The 16963-nt window shown below is 37.4% G+C and overlaps 1 protein-coding gene across 15 annotated transcripts in view; it reads right to left on the reverse strand.

Moving 5' to 3' along the window:
* FREM1 (FRAS1 related extracellular matrix 1) overlaps positions 1 to 15923 on the reverse strand; it is a 175383-nt gene extending 159460 nt beyond the window's left edge. For 5 of the 15 annotated variants that reach the window (XM_031654255.1, XM_031654254.1, XM_031654253.1 and 2 more), the window contains exon 1: positions 7684 to 10505. The gene's annotated coding sequence lies outside the window, so the exon portion shown is untranslated. The other 10 variants (XM_031654250.1, XM_031654251.1, XM_031654245.1 and 7 more) reach the window with 8 other exon arrangements.
* Positions 15924 to 16963: the final 1040 nt, after the last annotated feature.

Genomic DNA, 16963 nt, shown 5'->3' on the forward strand with positions numbered 1-16963 from the left:
CTTCTTTATAGAATGATGTTTTAAGACAAGGTAGAAGTGGATATTTATGTTTAGGCAGTATGTAATAGATTTCTCTAAAATCATAAAATACTAAATCATTATTGAGCAGATTAGAAGGAGATTTGAGGCTATCTGCTTAATCATCTGCTGTAAACAAGAAAAATTTAAACCTTCTGATCTGTAAATTAAGTCTCTCACATCATTCTATAAGCGTAATTCCCCTCTGTGTTCCTAATGTGTCAATTACTTCTGTTAATTTTTCAGTGAAACAATGGCCCTCATCCCATACTCCATATAACACTCTTCGACATGTTCATGGACCTCAATCTTGTTCATTTCAGCCCATATTACTGTCTCCAGCTTTCTCCATGGGATAAACAATCTGGCTTTTTCCACTCAATAACAAAAAAATAAAAATCTTTTTTTTGAAGAGAAAAAGGAACTGACTCCTTTTTAAAAAATAAAATGGATTTTTTATATAAAGAGACAGTATGACAATAATGCATAACACAGGTCACCTTTAGTTCACATGTATCATTGTAGGAAGACCCATTTAATCATCTGAACTAAAGATAAACACTTTAAGTCAACTCACTTTCTGAACACTTTAAGTGTCTGCAGAAGAAGCTCAATCTACAATATAATTAAATTTGTTTAAAATTTCTCAGCCTTGAATTCATCATCTTACATAATATTGACTTCATGGGATTGTGAAGATAGTTTTTATGTATTTTTTTAAGAGATGGGGTTTCACTCTGCAGCCCAGGCTGGAATGTAGTGGCTTGATCACAGATCACTGCAGCCTTGACCACTGGGTCTCAAGTGATCCTCCCACTTCAGTCTCCTGAATAGCTGGGACTACAGGCACCTGTTGCCATGCCTGGTATTTTTTTTTTTTTTTTTTTTTTTTTTTTTTAGAGATCAGATCTCACTATGTTTCTCAGGCTGGTCTCAAACTCCTGGGCTCAAACTATCTGCCTGCCTTGGCCTCTCGAACTGCTGGGATTACAGGCATGAGCCACCACACTTGGCTGTTGTTAATTAACATGGAATTTCAACTTCCTTCACTCCTGGACAAGTCTTAGCTCTTAAAGTCTTAATGTCGGATCTCTCTGGCCACAGAGCTAACAGTTCAGACTAGGTGCCTCTGAGCATTGCTGTGAATGTTCAAGCCTGCTGTGAAACACTATATGATCTCTAACCGTATCTCCATTAGCTCACATGGTTGATATCATTTGCCATTCTTCACATGGAAAAAAACTAAAGTGGGGGAAGGGACACGCAAGGACCCCAGAGTTTTCCTATCAGTGAATTCCTAGAATTTCCTATCAGTGAATATCCTAGGATTTCTGTGCGCTATCGAGGGACTGGCACAAAAGCAACTTACAAAGCCACAGATCAGGAAATGTCTCTACTGGGGGTAAATGAAGAGCAATAGTTTCCAGTAAAGCAATTCAGCAACAATCCATGAGTGATGGATTGTGAGGCCACATAGTATCTTGAGTGCTAAATGGTACACCTGGTGCACTGCCACCTCCTGGCTTGAACAGTCAAATCAGCACCACAGAGGCTTTACAGACAAATGAGAAAGACAAAACTGGTTCCATCTGGGGTTTTTGAAAGATTTTGTAAAAGTGCAAAGCTAGTCCTTTAGTCCTGTCTGAGGAATTTTGTCATCCCATCCTGCTGCCAAACTCTAAGTCCAGAGTATATTACAAACTGATTTTTAAATGTGGGTTTATGTGGCTACATATTTTATTTCATTTCCTTTTACCGTAGTAATGTCTTAAGAATTTGGAAGATCAGCTTACTGACACCAGGAGGAAGTCTTAACAGAGTTACACGGTAAACAGGATTATGAATAGGATACAAAATGCAGTGTTAAACTCTTTGGGTACTATTTAATGTAATCAAATGGCCATTTAACTCCTATTCTTCTCTCACTGATAAATCACCCTCGAGTGACCTTTTAATCCCCAATCAGCACCTCCAGCAGCAGCTTTTTTTATTGTTCCAAAATTTCTAAGGACTTGAGACATAGACTATTTTTCAAAATTTAAGTAAAGTTATTTTTATAAAATGCTGTGTGGTCTCATTTAGATCTAATGTGTGAAAGTAGGTAGCAGAGGCCAGTCATTAACGAGACCAAAGTTACTGAGCCATGACATGTAGTCAGCAGGAGCCTGATATTCTTAAGATGAAGAAAATATTAAAAGGAAAGAAAAGTATGAAGAATGACTAATGAGGAAAGCAAAAGGCAATTGCATCTGTAATTTGAAACGGATGGTTGATGGCTTGACTGCTGGGAACAGTGGGTCTTTACATCACAGTACATTAAATGACAATGGATTCACGTTAAAAGGGGCTATTTTATATTGCTTGGAATGCCTTTGCTTCCATCCTTATTGAGATCCTTCACATTTATTAACCCCTCAAGAAATGCCTCATCCAGGATTCCCTCATCATTTCATCTGGAAAGATTTCCTTCCTCCAATTGCAGAAGAATCATATTTTATTTATTTATTTATTTAGTCAGTTATGTATTTGAGATGGAGTCTGGCTCTGTCGCCCAGGCTGGAGTGCAGTGCTGCGATCTCGGCTCACTGCAAGCTCTGCCTCCCAGGTTCACGCCATTCTCTTGGCTCAGCCTCCTGAGTAGCTAAGACTACAGGCACCCACCACCATGCCCGGCCAATTATTTGTATTTTTAGTAGAGACGGGGTTTTACCATGTTAGCCAGGATGGTCTTGATCTCCTGACCTCGTGATCTGCCCACCTTGGCCTCCCAAAGTGCTGGGATTACAGGCGTGAGCCACTGCGCCCGGCCCCGAATCATATTTTATTTAAACCCATCACAGGGCAGTTATCACATCCTACCCGGTAGTGTACCTATTTGCCTATGTGTTTTGAAGACAGAAGGACAACACTGTCTGCTGCATGTAATATGAGTTCAACTTTTGTATAAATAAATGAAATCAGCAATTATTGTGCCTTAAGCATTCTCATAAAAAACAAGAACACCAACACACACTGATATCTTTGAGTTCTTTCTATTAAAACTTAGACATTTCTGTGATTCTGGGTTATAGAGACTAGTAACTAGTTTCCTCCTTAAAAGGAAACAAAAGAGAGAGGTTAGGGACATCATTTTCTCATTAGAAAAATTTAGAGTTGTGCCTTATAGCTCGTTTTTGGTTCTCTCTGGTTAAACATTTTTCTAAATCTTTAAACAAAGATATTGAAGACAAACTTTATCCCATTCACAGAAAGCACAAATCCAAGAGGGTTAACTGTTATCACTGAGGACACAATCAAGACCCACAGCTTTGATAATCAGAGCCTGGAATGATGCACTCAGCCAGTAAGTTAGCTTCCAATAAGCAAAATTGTGTAACTCTACATTTCCCAAAACCAAGTACATAGTATGGAAAAGAGGAGATCTGCTTTGGCAGCACTTTATTTTTTACAATAGTCTGTCTTCAGATGTTTGAAGGGGAGTGACTTGATGGTTCCAGGGTACGGAACCAGGAAGAATGTGTGAAAGCCTCAACTTAACTTTCAGAAAGGACTTTCCCTCAGTGTTGTCCAATAATGGCAAAAGCCGAGGTATAGACACAGAACAGGGTTCTTTGTTTCAGAGAAGGAGTGTGGATTAGGTACTTTCTGGGATCACTTTTAACTGTGCCCGATTGTCCCCTGCACACCTCTCCAACCTCTTCCTGCATGACTCTCCTCCTTGCCATTGACATGCTAGTAAAACTGGACTTCTTCCCATCCTTAAACTCACCATATTGCCAACCCCAGCTTCCAAGCCTTTGCAGGTTTTGTCCATACTATTCCACCTGCAATGAATGCCCTTCCCCACTGCCATCAACCACCCCGTTTACCTGGCTAAATTCTATCCATCCTTCAGGCCTCAACCTCCCAAACCAGTTTTATCTGTTCACATAGAATCCTGAAATACACTTTGCCATATGTTGCATATCTATAAGCATTTTGTCATTATTTGCAGCCATTAAAAAAAAAAAAAAAAAAAAAAGTCTGCTGTTTCTCCTGGTCTACCAACTCCTTGAAGATAATAACCATGACTGTTCTGTTCACCCAAGTTTCTCTAGTGGTGATCATTGAATCCTTCACAGAGAAGCTCAATAAATATCAGTTGAATGACTGACTAAATGCAAATACCAAACCTATTTTTTAAAATGGTGAGAGAGAGAGAGAGAAAGTACATGCTCCTCCACATGTCTGAATGAATATGTCCTTCCTTTGGTGATGGTTCACAGGCTCACTATAGCGCAAGCCCAGAGTTTCAAATTCTCAAATAAACATTACCCCTGAGGGGCCCCTTGCTACAATGGAGCAAAATCTTGAGAAAAACAAAATGATGCATCTCCTTATGCATTTATCTAAAACATCTACATAAGGAGGGTCAGTAAAAAATGAAGACAGAATGATTTTCACATTGCCCTTGATTTCTCCATACCAAACAATTTCATAGTCTGTGAGCTCACGGATCTCTTTCAGGCTTTCGGTCTATAAAAATCAAGTGAGGGTCAGGGGCGGTGGCTCACGCCTGTAACCCTAGCACTTTGGGAGGCCAAGGGGGGCACATCACCTGAGGTCAGGGGTTCAAGAGCAGCCTGGTCAACATGGCAAAACCCTGTCTCTACTAAAAATACAAAAAAAATAAGCCAGGCATGGTGGTGGCAGGCACCTATAGTCCCAGCCACTAGAGAGGCTGAGGCAGGAGAATGGCTTGAACCAGGGAGGAAGAGGTTGCAGTGAGCTGAGATCATGTCACTGCACTGCCGCATGGGCGCAGAGCAAGACCCTGTCTCAAAAAAAAAAAAAAAAAAAAAAGGATCAAGTGAGAACTAGGCTGCTGATCAGAGTTAAAGGCCAGGGGAGTGGTGGGTTGAGATCTGTTCTGCCCAGACATTGGGATCTGGAATGTAACTTTATTTCCTGTTTCTCTTTTCTTTTCACCTATAAATTAAGTCGCTTGCCATGTTTGTTTTCTTTTCAGCCATTACACCTGTATTAGCCGTCTCCCAAAGAAGAAATACTTATTAAACACTTGAACATCATGCTCCATAAACAAACATCTAGCGAGGTAAATACCAATGCCCTCATTTTACCCCTGAGGAAACCAGCTGAGTAACTTGGCCAACATTACAGACCCAAAGAACACTGTAGCCTAGGATTAGAACCCAGGTGAAATCCTTTCCAAGGCCATTATTTTTTCCTACTGCACCTCTCTGATTTAACATTTGGGCTCTTGCATCAATACTACCTTCTGGTTTTAAAACAATCACAATGCTTATTGGGTAACATGGAACCATCCTATGTGATAATAAAGAGGGACTTTCAGGTAAAACAGAATTAAAGTATTGCTGTTGTGTTGTTGCTCTGTTGTCTTTCTAAGGTGTAAGATCACTTTTATAAAAAAAAAAATCTGTACTATGAAAGAGATTTGATAGGAAACGCCTAACAAATTTTAAATATTTGGATGAATATTCAGCTGTGGTATCTATCCTTTCTGCAATCTTCCTAACTTCACTGTGGTTTGAGTTTGTAATTTACCAAATAAATCATTTTTGTGCTAACAAGAATTGTAGGCCTTAGAATGAAGGTACCATGGCAGTGGGTGTGAGCTAATGAGACAAAGTTGTGGCTTACTTATTTTAAGAGAAGAGTGCACGGAGCATCTGTAAGTACTAAGCAGCTGATAATGTTTGAGAGAAAGCAGGGAAGAGTTCCAGGGAAGCAGAACACCCAATAAAGGACTTGAGGCTCAGTCATTCCTGGAGTGTTTATCTGTCCTCTGTTGCTAGGGAGCCAGATAAGAAAGTTTCAAGGATAAACTTGAGAGTGAAAAGTGACATGCAATCTTAGCAGCCTTTGGATGATGCACAAAAAGAGCATTTTGGGCATCACTTTTTAATACACATTTTCCCCACATATCATCACTTCCATAAATAGACAGGTTTAAGGGAGAAAACAAAAACTATTTTTGACTTCTATAAAAACTTACCCATGAGAGGCAATGAACATTTGTTTAGAAATATTCTTACTTAGCAAGATCCCTGTCCTCCAGTCAATAGTTTTCCACTCAAACATATTATCTTCAGACAGCTAGAGGCGATGTTGTCAGAAAAGCACATAAATCATAGCTATAATTTCTTATCTTGATGGCCAAGTTTTAGAGCCCTTTGAAATGGCACCCCAGTCACTGCAGTGGGAGGAGCTGCATTACAGACAAAATATAGTACAGACAGTATTTCATTAGGGAGTGGGTTTTCTTTTGTTTTTTGTTTCGCTCAGCCCCTCAAAGATGTCTGTTGAAGCCTCTCACCTGGTAGCACAAAAGCTGTTGAATCACTTGAATGAAAGGGTCAGGTTGCAAGCTGTGCATGTGTGGAAGCTGTCAAGCCCTCTTCAGACCACCCAGCTCTCCAAAGGAGTAGCGACATCAGATTCAGACATGATAAGAGGCTGCCCTCGTATGTAACCTGGCCCAGGGAAACAGCCCTTCCAGGGAGTTACAGGATCCCATTGTAAGGAATGGCTACATGCCCTGAAAAGGTCACACTTGTCTAACTCAATATGCCTGCGGTCATGGTTCTTCGTGAGAGAAAGAAATATATCTGAAAATTTTTGAAGAAAAGCAATTAGCCAAATTAGGCCTATTCTCAAAGTAAATGCTGAAAAGCTCTCATATCCCATATCTGTGTCTAGAAGACTGAGTCGTATCTATGAATGTCAGAATATCAGAGCTAGGAAGACACTGAAACTCATTTAATTCGACTCATTTTACTGATGAGGAAGTGAAGCTTTGAGGGATTCGATGGCTCTTCCAAGGCTGGTTAGCAACAGCTAAGATTTGACACACTATGAAGACAAGCACCCTGTGCATGCCATTCCCAGTGGGCATTTTGAAATCCTTAGAAATTAGCACTGAGCCTGGCATGTAGCAGGTGCAGCTAAATAGTTGGAATGAGGAAAGAGAAGAAAGGAAGGGGGTCTGATGGCCACGTCCAGTTTTCTTTTTAATATCAATATTAAATGCCAGAAAATGCAAGGATGGGGATGGAAGCTGAGCTCTGACTTTCGTATATTTTAGCACCATGGAAGAATCACTTTCTGTTTCTTCTCATCCCTGTGGGATGCTCCAATCCAAAAATCATTTTCTAGGAACGAGGCTCCTGAACCATTCCATGAAATCCAGCTCAGTTTCCCCCAACTCAGCCTAGCCCAACTCCAGCAGCCCAGCAGCCCCAGGAGGCTGGGAAAGAATTAAGAACAGTCCTGGGTTTAAAGTTTCCAAAACAAACATTGCTTAGCCATGCGGGGGCAGATCAGGTCATACAGCCCAACATGTGAAAGCAGGGAACATGCTAGTCCGGTCCCTTCGCCCACCTCCTTTTTTTCCTCGTGGGAATGAAAAGGCAGAGATGAGAAGGGGAGCAAGAAAAAAAAAAAGATGAGGTTGGTGGAAAACTGATTTAAAAGCCCTGGTTTGTCAGCCAAGCATGCAAAACCATGTTGTACATTAAGTTAGGCTCAACAACAGCTCAAACTCAGGTTTCTTATTTAGATATAAGGTTTAATATTAACCAAGTACATGACAAAAATTTCATGTCAAGGACAATGTAGAGCAGTGTTTACCCAAGTGTGACCCACCTGCTTCAGAATCACCTGGGAAGATTCCTGGCACCACTCCAGGTTTAAAATCCTTTGGGCCTGGGGACTGAGAACCTGCCTTTCACCACGCAAATGGGGGTTCTTACACATAGTAGGTTTTCAGAATGCCTGATGGAGAGAAAGAGCAAAGTTTCCTAGAGCTGCGCTGAAGGCACCTTTATCAAGTGTAAGCAGGGGGCTGAGGCACAGCTCTTCAAGCTTTACCTAGAGTCAGGAACAGCGGGTGTCAGTTTTCCAGAGCAGAAACCTGAAGAGCATTTGAATCACTAGCTCTGGTCTGTGAAGCAGCCCCACAGAGGTTAATCTCTCCAGCAAGATTCCCAGGCTATAAACACCAACTGGCTCCCAGAAATGCTCTTTTTAAGCTTTGTAATGCACACCAAGCAACAAGACTGGGTACAATAGTAATAACAAAAAAAAAAAAATCAAAAATTAAAATTAAATACCTTAAAAACAATGAACTATTTCCGTAAGCCAGAAATTGTTTCCTGGATTTCAAAATAAAATGAAAAGAAACTCTTTACGAAAGCACCAAAGTCTCTGGACCAAATCTCAGTACTGAGCTGAGAGCGCCTGAAAATCAGTCCAAAACTTCAGAACAATGCCATTTCTTTGCCTCCCCAGCACTATCTCTCTTCCCCAAAATGAAATAGAAATCACGTTTTTGAAAATATGTCTCCAAATATAACTAAACTAAAGCAAAGGTATCCGAAATTATCTCATCCAAATTTCTCTATGTTTGTATCATGAGGATATTACCTGTTTCGTTCATTTTTGTGTCTTTTCCCTTTGATATTTCATTTAGCTGAAAAGAAACATTCTAATTTCAGAAGAAAAAATTACACAGTTAAAAAATGCTTATTTCATTGGCAAGTGCCAGCGCGCATGGACTGAGAAAAGAGTTAGAAATTTGTGTCACGTAATAAAAAGAATCCCGTTTTTGGCATTTGGTTTGCTAACACTGCAAGTTGCCACCTTCTGAGTTAACAGGAGAATTAAACTTTTGCAAGCCTACTCTTGCAGACGCCTTGCATTGTTACTTGGCATTAATGATATCACATAAACAATCTCTGGGGCATTCTACTAACAGAACATTCACAGTCACGATGAAAAAAAAACACATAAAACAGATACTTACAGGTAGTAGTTTTCCTTTCCAAGCCAAAAAAGCTAGAAACCCTTGAAACTGGCGGGCAGGATAAGAGTCACTGACCCGGCAATCTGGTTTAAAGGGCTTTGAGAGGAAGGGGGAGGAAAAAGAACCCCAGGAAGGAAGAGAGCTAAAATTCCAGTCTTTCAGGTCAGCTGTGTTTGAGATTTCTTTTTACTAAAAATCCATTAACCCACCTCACAAAAAATACAGAACTGAAGTTCACATACATACTCTGCTCTGTTTGCTGGTCTTCTCCAAGGTAGCTGCTGCAGCTTTGCAAACTTCCCGAGTGCCAAGCCTCAGGACTCCCCCTGAGAAGGGCATGATAAAGATGCCTTCAACTGTTTACAAGGAGCCCGACCTCCCTGGCGGACAGCCACCGCTCGCCCGCCCGTGCCTTCTGCTGGTTGGGTCCGCAGGGACAAAACTGAGCTTTTGTTAATGAGGTCGGTTGCCTCTTCCCAGCCTCTTCCCAGCTTCCTTTCTCACTACTAGTTTTGTACTAACTGCTCTGCCACTCGCCGAGCCGGAGCAGCCTCTCCCTCCTGCAGCACACAGGCGCACACACACTCAGACACAGGCACACACACATTCACAAATGGGCATGCACACACTCACATACAGACACAACCACTCACAGAGGTACACACACAGGCACACATACACACACGACAGACACACAGTCACCACACACAGACACATACACAGGCAAATGCATTCACATGCATGCACACACAATGACCCACCCCACACATGTGCACGCATTCTCACGCATGCTCCACACACACACACGGGGGCACACACATGCAGGCCGCAGGTGCCCACACCCACCCATTTACATACTCACACAGACTCTTCCAAATTCCCATCTTGCAAGGTTTTTATTGAAATTTAGATGAGAAGCCCAGCATTCAGAAGGGACAGGACCCCTTTAACTTTTGTCATGGCATTTAAGGGAAAAGATGGGATGGAACTAGATCCTAAGGTGCTGTTTTTAAATACCACCTTACTTCTTCCGTTTGTAAGGCTTTTTGTGTGTCTGACTCTTTTTGAAAATTCATAAAGATCCCATTAATCTGATCCATTTGCATATAGTTCATGATCCCAATAATTCAGATATATCACAGGCCAAGAACTGTCCTCTCAACAGAGATTCACATAGTTAACTTGTCAGTATTCAGTGGTCTGTGAAAGTCTTGATCCTTAACAACTGTTTAATAAAATGCTTCCCTGTATTTTATTCCCACCAGGAAAAAAAAAAAGATAATGGCCTACCATCTGGCCTAACTTTTAAATTAACCATAAAGAGAGAATTTGAAGTATTAACTCACTTTGGGGGAACTGTTTATATTAAGACATGTCTGGCTATCCTAAACCTTTGCCAAAAATATAGAACACTGTGAATCCAATTCAACCTAGATAGTGGTTTCCCCTAACAAGGTCACAACACCATATGCCTTTCTTTGGAAGCCATAAGGAAAAGAGAGAGGAAAAAGGAAAAGAAAGAGTAAAATGATAAAGAAAATTACATGAGGGAGGAAGAAAGAAAAGAGAAAAATGTAAAGAAGACAGAATGCAAAAGAAGGGAGAAAAAAATTATTTATTTTAAAAACATGCTTTGTGGTTACTTTAGCAATGAATGGTGCTTATACACTTACTCAAAGTCATCAGAGATTTCAAATCTTCAAGAATCTCTTGATTCATTTCGTTTACTCTGAGAATAAGTAGGGGAAAGTTAAGAATCACTAAACTCTTTATAAGTAAACAGATATTTACTAAACACAGTTATTATTAAATAAATATAGTGACAATGTGTGAGTCATATATTAATCTTGAAAAGGCAAGAAATAAAGCCTTAATAATGACAGTTAAGAAACACAGCAAAACAGACAATTTTATTTTCAAACTGATTTTTAAAATTGCTTATGTTGTGAATATCTCACCTGCAAAGAAATGAAGATGGTTTTAGAAGCTGTTAGTTGAGACTCGGAATCCATTTGACAAAGGAATTGTATACTATGTATAAGTGGTTGCATCGACATGCTTCTTCTAACATCTGGGCTAAATAAGGTTTATGGATTAGTCTAGAAAGAGAGATAAATGTTTTTATATCACTTCTATGGGAAAAACAACTTCAGCATGCTAAGCAAAAAATAACAAGCTTAGATTGCAACATATCTCAAAAAGTCTACAGGAAACATAAACTTTGCAAAGTTAATTATATACATGAAACTTGGCCTAACTGTGCTGAACATATTCTAAAATAGGCGGTTAGAGTTAGATTAGCAAAAATGTCCTGAAATCTGAAGTACCTGTTTATACAAATGTCATTCTTTCTATCTGCCACAAATGAATAAGGGCCTGGAAATAATACAATTATCAACTTCAATCAATAAAATACTCTTTGAAAAGGTTGAAATGCCAAGCTAGGGCATTTAAAAAGAACTAGTCAAAGAAACAACAAAGAATTCTTCCCCTAAAAGCATGTGCTGCTGAACTTAGTGCTGGCACAAAATCCATTTTTAAAGAAATCATTTTACTTCTAGCCTTAGTTGGAGTGATAATGAAAAATATCAAATGTGTGTTGGAGATTGGCATACCATTTTGGATTGTAAACATGAATGATTTTTGTTGAATTGCTACAGAATGTAGCATTATCTAAAAAGCACAGCCAATACCTTCACCAAAAATTTATATAAAAAAATAGGAATGTGCCTATTAAATTTTGATCATGGCAGCAAGACAAGAGGTGTTATCTATTACACTGTAAAGATAGTTTTCCACTGAGTCTCTAAAACTGGATGGCTATGGGAAGCAATACTATGGCAAGAGAAGAGGATGAGTCCAGGAATAGAAAGGTGTTATACATACCACACTTGAAATAGATAAACATGAAAACAAATAAAGAAAAGCAATACAAACACCTCTGTGTACCAGAAAAGAGCAATTACACAGCCCAATGAGAGGGTTTGTAGGACCTCAGACTTGGGAGCTGACATTGTGATTAGAGGATATCAGGAGATAAAACCACCCCTGAGCAGGACAGAAGAGCATCGTGCTCTGCTTGACATGAGAGGGCTACAGGTCAATTTGACTTTTAACATAAATCCTAAATAACTTATTTACAAATCAAATTCAGCTCTGCTTTTTAAAAGACAATATGACCAATAGTGAAAAATTTTTTTTTCAGGATTGCAAGGATGGTTCAAAATCAGAACATCTAGCAGTTTAATATATTAAAGAAGGAAAAAAGACATGACCATCTTAATAAGTGCAGAAAAGAGACATTCAGTAAAATTCAATACTCATTCATTAAAAAACCAAAAACTGAAAAATATTAGCCAACTAGGACTAGAAGGGAAGTTTCTAAATCCAATTAAAGACATCTGACTACAATCTCCACAATTCAACATCGGATAGGAGATCCTAACCAACACAATAAGTCAAGATAAAAAAATGAGGCATAAAAATTTAAAAAGAAAAATTAAACCTTTCATTATTTGCAAAGATAAGTGTCTCTGTACAAATATAGAAAAGAATTTACTGTTTGAACTATTCAAAGAGTTCAGCAAGTTTTTTGGACATAAGGTCAACATACAAAAATCAATGGCATTCATATATACCAGTAACAACTAATTACTGAAAATACTTTTTAAAAGACAGTTTTTATAATAGCAACAAAACTTTAATGAGCCTGATAATTCATTTAAATTAATTAAATGTAGGTAAAATTTCATGAAGAAAATAAAAAATTAATAAAGGGCATTAAAAAATCTAAATAAATGGGAAGATATATCTAACTGGATGAGAAGACTTAATAATGCAAAAATCTCATTTCTCCCCAAATTAAAATTTCAATGCAGTGTCAGTTGGAATGCCAATAAGGCATTTTATATATATATGTGTGTGTGTGTGTACACATATACACATTATATACATATGTTATATATGTATATTATATAGTATTAAATATATAGATTATATGTATTTATATATTTCATATATATATATAAAATGACAAGCTGATACTAAAATTTATCTAAAAGAGTAAAAACCAAGAATGGCCACGACAAATTGAAGAAGATACATTTAAGGATGAACTTCCCTGTTAAATATTAATATTTTATATTATAAAGTTTTAATAATTAAGAAACTGGAACTTTCACAGTGATAGAAGAAAGGCAAAGAAACAGTCTAGAAAAGCTGGAAGCAGGTCACTCACATATAGCAACCTGGTGTATGACGAAGGTCAGAATAGAAGTCAGTGAAAAAATAATAGACAATCAATAACATGTTGACAGGACAATTGGTTATCCACATAGAAAACGTAGCATTAGATCTTTACTTCATATCATATACCAAAAAACATTAGATCTTTACCTCATACTGTACATCAAAACAAATTGCAGTTGATTTGACTATCTTAATTTAATAACAAAGCCTTTAACTTTTGGAACAAAAAAATCAGGGAATATATTAATATCAAGGGAAATTTTCTTAAGTATGATACAGTAAGTAAAGGCTTTAAAGAAAAACTTACAATTAAAATTTCCCATAGAGCAAAAAATTAAAGTTTAAAAAAAAACAGAAATTGGTAGAAGGCACTCACAATGAAAATAAATTACAAAAGCTTTATGTTTAAAATTTAAAGAAACCTTCAGAAACCTATACAAATCATTAAGAAAAAAATCTTAATATTCTCCTTTTATTAAAGGAAAAGACACACAAATGGCTAATAAATACATGAAAGCATCCAAAATTACACAAATAATCAGGCCAATGCAAATAGAGACTAAAAATGAGATTCTTTTAGATAAATAAAAAGTTTTAAATCTTACAATAAATTAAATCTGGTAAATTAAATAAATTAAATCTGGTAAAAGATGAGGGGGAAAAAAACTCTTACTTGCTACTGGAAGTTTTAAATAGTTACAAACACTTAGAAAGCAGTTTGACCATTTCCAGTAAAAGTAAATATTAATAAAACCTTAAATTAGGCATTTTAACTTCGAGTTATACTTAGATTCTCATATGTGTACAAAACATCTTATATCTGACATTCTTTGCCATTGTAATTGAAAAATACTGAAATAACCATAATCTAAGCCAAAAAGATGTTGAGTAAAGAAAGCAAATTGCAGCCAGGTGCAGGGGCTCACACCTGAAATCCCAGCACTTTGGGAGGCTGAGGCAGGTGGATCACTTGAGGTCATGAGTTTGAAACCAGACTGGCTAACATGGTGAAACCCCATCTCTACTAAAACTACAAACAAAAAAAAAATTAATTGTGCATGGTGGTGGGCACCTGTAATCCCAGTTACTTGGGAGGCTGAAGCAGGAGAATCACTTGAACCTGGGATGTAGAGGTTGCAGTGAGCCAAGATCGCACCACTGCACTCCAGCCTGGGTGACAGAGCAAGACTCTGACTCAAAAAAAAAAAGAAAGAAAGAAAAAAGAAAATTGCAAAAAAAAGGAAATTGCAAAAATATAGGGACATGCTTTAATAAGGATTATGCTGAATCTGTAGATCACTTTGAGTAGTATGGACATTTTAACTATGTTAAGTCTTCCAATCTATGAACATGGGCTGTGTTTCCAATTATTTGTTCCTTCTTTAATATTTTTATCAATGATTTGTAGTTTTTAGTGTACAGTGTACAAGACTTTCATCTTGAATATATTTATCACTAAGTAAAGAGGACTTCAGAAATTTCATGAAAAATGAACTTTCTGTGTGTGTTTTAAAAAACTTTACACGGATTTCAAAAATTCTTTGCACCAAAATAAACTTGTACTAACTTGTTATAATATGTCTGAACATCTAGCTTGAGGTACTAACAAGTATAAGACCTCAGTTTGAAAAGAACTGCTATCAGAGCAACATGAATTCTGCTAAAATTGAAATAAGAGCAAAGATCAAATTTATGAAGGAAGAATGGTGAAATCATTGGTGCTTTACGAAAAGTTTGTGGGGAAAATGCCCCCACAGAAATCAGCAGTTTGCAACGGATAACTCATTTTAAGAAGGGATGAGACAATGTTGAAGATGAAGCTCACAGGGGCAGACCATCCATACCAAAATGTGAGAAAAAATTCATTTGGTTCATACCTTAATTGAAGAGAATCAGTGATTAATAGCACAAACAATGGTCAACACCATAGACACCTCAGTTGGTTCAGTTTGTACAGTTCTGACCAAAAAATTAAAGCTGAGCAAACTTCCCATTTGAGTGGTGCCAAAACAATTGTGCCATGATCAGCTGTAGACAAGAACAGAGTTTTCAATGGAAATTTTAAACAAGTAGGATCAAGATCCTGAAGGATTTCTTTAAATAAATACAACAGAAGATAAAACACTGCTTTACCAGTATGTCCCTGAAGACAAAGAACAATCAAAGCAATGGCTACCAAAAAGTGAAAGTTGTCTAGTCAAAGCAAAAGCAGACCAGTCAAAAGCAAAGATCATGGCAAACTTATTTTGGATGTTCAAGGAATTTTGCTTGTTGACTTTCTGGAGGACCAAAGAACGATAAAATCTGCTTACTATGAGAGTGTTTTAAGAAAGTTAGCCAAAGCTTTAGCAGAAAAACACCCAGGAAAGCTTTGCCAGAGGACAATGCTCCTGCTCATTTGTTTCATTAAACAATGGCCATTTTGCAAGGGTTTTGATGGGAAATCATTAGACATCCACCTTACAGTCCAAATTTGGCTGCTTCTGACTTCTTTTTTCCCCTAACCTTAAAAAATCTTTAAAAAGAGCCCATTTTTCTTCAGCTAATAACGTTAAAAAGACTGCATTGACATGGCTAAACTCTCAGTATTTCCAGTTATTTAGGGACAGACTAATTAGCATTATCTGTATTATTGGTATTATCATTTACAAAAGTGTCTTGAACTTCATGGAGTTTATGTTGAGAAAGTTTATATCTTTTATCTTTTAATTTAATTTTTCCACAATTTTTAAAAGTCCCCTCATATGGCATCTATTGTGTTTATGTAAATTCTTTTTATACCTAGAAAAAAATCATAAAATTATGAAACCACAAAAGATTCCAAATGACCAAAACAATCTTAAAAAAAAAAGAAGAAAACTGGAGGCACCACACTTCCTGATTTCAAAATATACTACAAAGCTGTATTAATCAAAACCATGTGATACTGACATAAAAACAGACATAGAGACCAATGGAATACAATAAAGAGCCCAGAAATAAACCCAGGTATGTACAGTCAACTGATCTTTGACAAGGGTTACACAAATACGCAATGGGAAAAAGACAGTTCTTCAACCGATGGTGTTGGCAAAACTGAATATTCACATGCAGAAGAATGAAACTGGGCCCTTAGCTTACACAATATACAAAAATCACCTCAAAACAGATTAAAAACTTAAGTGTTAGACATGAAACTATAAAAGTTGTAGAAGAAAACATAGGGGAAAAGCTTTATGACATTAGGCTTAGCAATGATTTATTGGATATAACACCATAAATATAAGTAACATTAGAACAAGAATCACTGAGGAGGAAAATTCCAAAACAAAAAAATCCCACAAGTAACAAAATTAAAATTAGACAAGCAGAATTACATCAGACTAAAAATCTTCTGCACAGTAAACAAAACACTCAACAGATTAAAAGGTAATCCATAGAATGGGGGAAAATATTTGCAAATCAAATTTCTGATAAGAGATTAACATCCAAAATATACAAGGAACTCCTACAACTCAATTAAAAATGGGCAAAAAAATTCAATGGACATTTTTAAATGGGCAAAAACATTCAACAGACATTTCTTCAAAGAAGACATAATAATGGCCAAAAGGTATATAAAAAAATGCTCAAGGTAACTAATCTTCAGGGAAATGCAAATCAAAACCACAATGAGATATTATTTCACACTATTAAGATGGATATTATTTTTTTAGTCAGGGTTCTCTAGAGGGACAGAACTAATAGGATAGATGTATATAAAAAGGGGAGGGGTTACTAAGGAGCATTACTTATATGATCACAAGGTCCCACAATAGGTCCTCTGCAAGCTGAGGAACAAGGAAGCCAGTCAGAGTCCCAAAGCTGAAGAACTTGGAGTCTGATGTACAAGCG

The sequence above is a fragment of the Papio anubis genome, chromosome 13 (assembly GCF_008728515.1).
Source record: "Papio anubis isolate 15944 chromosome 13, Panubis1.0, whole genome shotgun sequence".
NCBI lineage: Eukaryota > Metazoa > Chordata > Mammalia > Primates > Cercopithecidae > Papio > Papio anubis.